The sequence below is a fragment of the Onychomys torridus genome, chromosome 7 (assembly GCF_903995425.1).
Source record: "Onychomys torridus chromosome 7, mOncTor1.1, whole genome shotgun sequence".
In the NCBI taxonomy this organism is placed as follows: Eukaryota; Metazoa; Chordata; class Mammalia; order Rodentia; family Cricetidae; genus Onychomys; species Onychomys torridus.
Window position 1 is genome coordinate 45,121,567 of NC_050449.1, and position 7,162 is coordinate 45,128,728.

A 7,162-nucleotide genomic window follows, 5' to 3' on the forward strand; every position below is an offset into this window, starting at 1 on the left:
CATACAGCTTTACTTCTTTTAAATGGCTATATAATATTCCACACTATAAGTATGCCATAATGGATTAGTTCCCATAAAGGTACATATAAAGTTATGAATCTTTGAAGTTACTAATGATACATTAAATGTCCATGTGTATCTTTATATGTCCAGAGTTTTGGGTTTTGTTTATGTAGGATAGACCTTGGCATGCTGGCTATATATATGTATGTGTATTAGCCTGGTCGATAAGTTTATTGTCTTTATGAGAAAACTTCATAGAAAATTGCTTTAGCTTTCAGCAGCCCATTCCTGAGTTCTGAGGAAGCATGCCTTCTTTTGAGCAACCCAATCTTTCTTCTGGTCAAGGGACATTTGGGGGCAGTTCCGTCTCCTCTTTACTTCTCTCTTGTGCTTCTTCTCATGGGCTGGATTCTCTTGGATGGCAGCATGAGTTCTCAGATGCATCTCCTCCATTATGTCTGGAGTCATGATGTTCTTTATGTACTGAGAAAACTGCTTCTTACAGGCTTCTTCGTCTTCCTCCATTAGATAACATAGCTAGTCTGCCACATTCTGACCCACACTGTGCTTTCAATGGACCTCTGCACTGGACTCCTTGCTTTCAGAATCCTACTCAGAGAATATTTTGGTATGTGAGGGATAGACAAGCCTCCACCCACAGCTCAGGGCCCAAAAAACTATATTGCCAGTTGTAGTTTAGCAAGACCTGTATCCAAATGGCAGGTGAAGTACCAGGCTGACCATCAGTGCTTTCCACATTGTATTCATCTCCAGTCACCTCCATATGTCCTTCATAGATTTTGTCCATGCCAAACCTACTGAGAAGCCTGTGGGCCGGCAACAGGTCAGCCCCATAATTTGTCAGGCCAACTCTCACACTGCATTTTGGCAGTTCATGTGATATGCTGCTCAGACTATCATATCCCCTTCTCTACAGGCATATGCAATCTGGCTGTACAGGGTGGTTTTGTGTGTCAACTTGACATAAGTCAGAGTCACCAGAGGAAGGAGTCTTGGTTGAGGAAATGCCTCCTTGAGATCCAACTATAGGGCATTTTCTCATTTAGTGATCAATGGGGAGGACCTAACCCATGGTGGGTGGTGCCATCTCTGGGCTGCTGGTCCTGGGTTCTTCTATAAAAAGGCAAGCTGAGCAAGTCAGTAGGCAGCACCCCTCCATAGCCTCTACATCAGCTCCTGCCTCCGGGAGCCTGCCCTGTTTGAGTTCCTGTTCTTGACTTCCTTGAGTGATGAATAGCACTGCTGAAGTGTAAGCCAGATAAACCTTTTTCTCCCCAACCTGTCTTTTAATCGTGGTGTTTTGTCACAACAATAGAAACACCAGCTAAGACACTGGCAGATGATCTCTCTAATACATGAACTATCATCCTGTATTTGGATGTATTGTATTTACTTTAGTCCTGGATCACCAATTGTTTCCGATCACAGTAGTCAGTGTTACCCTTTCACTACCTTCTAAATCTCACTTGGTGTCTCTTAAAGTTGGCTTTATGCTTTACAACTTTCACAAACTCCATCCTGGGGAACAGAAACCCACAATGAGGCTCCACCCAGACCTGCAGGCCAGCAGCGGTGGGGGTGCAGTGGGGGTGGGGATAAAGTCAGGAGTGTTGTATGCGTGCACCGTATCAGGAACAGTATATTTTTAATATATCATACTACATAATTTTTTTGAAGTGCTGGGCTAATTTACATTTAAACAAACTGCATAAAAGTGCTCATCTCAGGGCTGGAGATCTGGCTCAGCAGTTAAGGGCACTTGCTGTTCTTTCAGAGGACCCAAGTTTGGTTCCCAGCACCCATATCAGATGCTTCACAACCATCTGTAACTTCAGTTCCAGGAAACCTGACACCTGCTTCTGAACTCTATAGGCATACACTCCATACACATATCCTGCCCTCCCCACACAAACATACACATAATTTTTTTAAAGTGCTCATATCCCCACACCCTTCCTATTATATCAACCCTTTGCATTTTTACAATCTGGTGAATGCAAACAGAAAACCACAGTGCTTTAATTTAAGCTTTCCTTATCTGCTAGTAAGGTTGATGTTTTTAGTTGATATTTTCTGTGAATCACAAGGGATTTTCTCTCAATAGAATCTCTGGCTAAGAATGTAGATATCTTAAGGGTGTGTGAAGTTTAGCAGATTGCCTTCAGAGGTGATTAAACAACTCATCCTCCACAAGCAGCTCTGAAACATAGTTCACCAAAGTTGCTTATTGTGATTTTACTAAGGAATTACAGGTCTTTGCCAATTTGGGAGCCTCACTAGTGTGTGTGGGAGCATTTTTCACCTTCCTGTCAGAAAACCAAATGCTTGGTGGGAGCCGTGTCCTGGAGGCAGATCTAGCTGTGTGGAAAGAAAGGTTTGGGGCATCATGTCCTTGGAAAAGGTAGCTGGGGGGGGGGTAAGAGGGAGGAGTCAAAAGGCATTTTCCAACCACCATCCCTGGCATAGAAAGTACTTGTCTATGCCTAAGAGAATCAAGCTGGCCCAGAGGATGGGGACTGCTTATGCTGGGGACTGCTCCAGGAACTATGGCCAGGGTGCTGTGGGACTGGAGAGTGCAGGCATTAGTGCTGCTGATGGATGGAGCTCAGTTTCTACCATCACATGCTGGTGGTGACAGTTGAAATTTGAAGAAAACTGAAATGCAATGTTGCTTCGCTATGCCTATAAACCGAGCTTCTGCCTAGAGGATGAGTTCCTACAGCATGAACTCTAATCACACAGACCATGGATGGTGCTCTGACCAGTGGGGTTTCAACGGGGGCAACCCACCTGTAGGAGTGAATGAAAGAGACAGAGGACACAAGGGACGACAGCAAGGCGAGATTCTGATCAAGCTGCAGATTTTATTTTTCTCCACAAGGCTTATATAGCATAGGAGGGGAAGGGGCAGGAAGTAGGGAAGGGGGAGGGATGGGGAAGGGGTGCAAGACATGGGAGACATGCAGATTGTGCAACTGTCAGATGTCAGCTAAGGTCACTGGTCAGGGGCCATTTGTTCTGTTGCTAGGCTACCTGACCATGGAATGCTCTTTAGATTCGGTTGTCATGGCACCTGACTGTGGGATGTTCTCTTATCTTTGGGGGCCTCTGCTTAGTAAACGGGTGTTACTGCTCTGGGAAAGGGCAGTGGGCTTATGACTTGTTTTCTGGCCTAGCTAGTACTTTCCATGGTTCATGTTTGGTTCCTGACATCTTGGTCCTTGACAGGATGGCGTTCTTCCTTCCACTCATAAAGAAGAGTAAGGTGTGAGTCAGTTGCTGGGCACATTGGCCATGGTAAGTTGAAACAGAGTGTGTCTACAAGCAGGTAGGTTGACCTGGAAAATTGTTCTGCATAGAGCCCAGAAGGTTAGATGGTTGATTAAGTCCCCAAAGGGAAAATGCTATGACCCCAGCTCTAGAGCTTCATGGGGCAAATCAGAAACCCTCACCAACATGCGAATAACCCCCACAGGTCCATAGGTGGGTCTTACTGAGACACTGGTGTTGAGTCTACAGGAGAGAGGTGTCCCAGACAAAACAGGGAGACTTGCCTCTCTTGAAAGGCTGTGGCTGGATGATCACAGGGTGGTCACAGGCAGATGAGTAGAGAAATTCAGTTTTCCTCCCCAGAAGCTAGATGCTGAGATCTATTGTGACCTGTCAGCCCCAGGCAGTGAAGACTGAGGCTAGATGCTTTATGGAGGGCTTCTCTAATGAAAGGGGCACTATATCCCTGAGAAATAGGGAGGACTGGAGGAGAGGAGTAGGGAGATTCTTGCCAAAAACTTGGGGCTAAAAACCACAGATTTAGGCATTGATATCAAGAAAAATTCATGTCTGCCCTATACTTTTCTAATGCCTAAGGACAATTTGGTTGAATGAGGAATGGTATATGATATCCCAGCAGGAGTAAAATACAGCAAACCAGTTCTTATTGTCTTTAGAGAAAATGAACTCAAAACTTTTTATGGAATTAACACATCTAGTGACTAAAGATAAAGGCCCAGTCCAAGTTCTCAGAGATCTCAGAATCCATGTCCTATCCTGGGACTCCCTGTTTACTAGATTCTGTGCAAGTCTCAAAATTAAAGTCTGGGTGTCTTGGTTAGAGCTTCTAGAAGAAGTCTGGGAGGTAGCAAAGTGATGGCCTTGCTCCATTTTGACCTTAAAACCCAGTAAACAAGCCAAGCATGATGGCACATGCTTGTAATCCCAGAACAGGGGAGGCGGAGACAGGCAAATCCCTGGGCTCACTCATCTGCCCTCCTAGCCTGCTATGTGAGTGGTCCAGGCCAGGGAGAGACCCTGACTCAAAATCCAAAGTGGATGCCTCATAAGGAATGACTCCCAAGGTTGTCCTCTGGCCTCCACAGGAATTAAACATGAAGTCATCCATATACACATATACACATAAACACAAAGAACTTGAATAAAGGCTAGAGTTATTTTAATTGAATGCATCCCATTACATAGTATTTATCAATTGTATATTCGACCCTGAACATGGCAGTTGTTGAACATGTATTAATTGGGTTTAATCTAACGTGCCCATATAATACATGTATTTTAACTTGCTAAGTTATCTCAGACTCTGAAGTTTGCCTTAGCCAGTGACAACCTGCCTCCCTAATGCCTCCTGCTCTGTCCCTGTACCTATTCACTCCATTAAGAAACAACTCTTTGCTAGTTAGCTGCTGTGAGGCCCAATGGGGAAAGCATGGTGTTAGAAGCAGAAGGAGAAGGAGGAAGAGGACAGGAAGTAGGCCTGGGCTAGGAACCCTCAAGGCCCATCCCCACTGACCCACTTCCTCAGCTAAGCTCCATCTCAAAGCCTGCCCCAAGCTGGGAAACAGGTGTTTTAAGTATGCACCTGTGGAGGACATTTCTTAATCAAACACAAAGAACAAAGTGAAAAAATTTCAGTCTTTTGCTGGAAGACAATGCACTAACATTTTTTTTTTCATTCTAGACTAGATTAATAGGCAAATAAAAAATGTGCCAGTTAAAAGGAGTATATTCCTCTTCTTAAATGGCTGCATAAAATAAAGTTTTGGTCAGAATAGCTCCTTCTCCTTTGAGGCATCATGGAGCAACAAACATGTCCCCAACACTCCTTCCTGGTAGTCACAGGCAGCTCAGGCCCTGGAATGAAGCTACACCCTTACTTCCTGCCAGGACCTGTGTGCCCTGATTCCTCTCTTACTCCTTCACCCCCACACCTGCTTCTCTCTGGATGTGACTCTCCCCTTCTTTCCCCTTGATCCTTCCCTTGGTGTCATTTGTCTGTAAGAATGGTCATAAGTAGGCTTCAATCTTTTGAAAGGCTTCCAGAAAGTCATGACTGGCAGAGAAAATAAAGCAAAGGCTGTCTGCTGCAATGTGCATAACTGCTAGGCCTAAGGCCTGGAACAGACTCCCCCTACCTACCATACTGCCTTGTAGCACCATCTTTAAGGGATCACCTTTCTTCTGACCAGCAAAAGAACCCTAAAATATGCCTGCTAACAAAAACCCCCAAGACTGACTGCCATAAGCCTCCTTCTACCTCTGCATAGGATGAGATGCTCTTTAAGAAGACCTTCTCTAGCCACCTACCTCCATTGTCCGAATACCTTATCTCAGGACTGACCTTGGCTTGGTCCAATAAGTCTCAGCCATGAAGCTCATTCCCTCTGGGAAGCTCCACCCTGACTCTCAGGGGTGTGGTGTAGACAAATTTCTAAATGGTCTTATTAAATAAAAAACACAGAGCCAGAAATTTGGGTTAAAGCCTTAGACAGATCAGGGAAATATGAAAGCCACCAGCTAACCTCACCTCACCAACTCCACAGCTTCTAAAGAACATGATTTCCTGTCTACCCAGGCTTATATGCCTTGCTTTTCTGCCCTCTCATTGGCTCTTAGCCCAGCTACTTCACTTCCTTTTCCTACACAGCTCTGTCACTGTCTATCTGTCTATACAGAACTCCAGGTCTCTATGGTTGGTACTGGGATTAAAGGCGTGTGTCACCATGCTTGGCTCTGTTCCTTAGTACTATGGCCTTGAACACACAGAGATCCTGCCTGCTAAGGGATTAAGGGCGTGTGCTGCCTGACTTCTTGTTTACTTAAAATGGCTGGCCTTTTCCCCCTGATCTACAGGCAAGCTTTATTTATTAATGCACACAAATAAAATATCACCACATTTCAGCACAAATAAAATAACACCACAGTGTGGCTTTACCCTCAGGCTTTCAAGACAACTAAATTCTAGAAGAACCAGAGTTCAGTCATAGACATCTCAGGGCAATCTACCTTAAGACGAATGTATCCCTTCTAGGATGGTGGACCACTCCATCTGGGATGTGATAGTAGCACTGTGAGGTAAGGATCATTAACTTGATTTTATAGGTGAAAACAAGCTTCATAGAAGCAAAGTAAAATGCCCAGGACCTCTAGGCTGGAAAGCCGTGGAGGAAGAGGTTGAACTCAACTCTTCCTGCTTCAGTGGTCTCTGCACTTTTTACATGGCCAAAGGGAGAAGTGGACAAGAGCCTCTGTCTCCTTGCCTCTACCCAGCTGCCAGGTGCTCCTCAGGCTGTGTCTTTTTGCTGACCTCTCCATACTAGCTCATTTCTCTTTATCTCTCTCATCCTTGCCTAAATTTTCAGTCAGAAACCTCTCCAGCCTCTTTCCCCGTCACTCTTTTCTTCTCTCCTCTCCCTCTTTCTCCTTCATCTTCTACATTTAGAACAAAGTTGTGTTTCCCTGTCCTCTTAGCAATCTTACTTATGAGAAGAAACTGGCAGTGTGATTCAGGGTGGGACCCCTGTCTTTTCCTAGGAGTATTCTTGCTTTCCAAGGAGACCAATGTGGTTGTCACTGAGCCCAGATCTCTGATGGAGCTAAATTTCTTCTAAAAATGTTAGCGTGTGAGAGTCATGTCCATATAAACACTGAAACTGTGAGCACAAGTTACAGGTCCTTGGAGAAGAAAAGTTGCCTAATTGGGCTGCTAGCTTCCAAAATTCCCCTTGGTAATCCTTCTTCAAGACTGTTTCTCTCTTACAAATTAGTTTCCAGAGGAGTTTAGAATTTGCCTTCAGAGGTGTCAGACACCTAGCACACAACACACTTCAATAGCAAAATTACCCCA

General features: G+C 44.8%; 1 pseudogene; it reads right to left on the bottom strand.

The window, feature by feature from the left end:
- Positions 1–270: 270 nt before the first annotated feature.
- Positions 271–1,547, bottom strand: LOC118587810 (annotated as a pseudogene).
- Between the last annotated feature and the right edge of the window lie 5,615 nt (positions 1,548–7,162).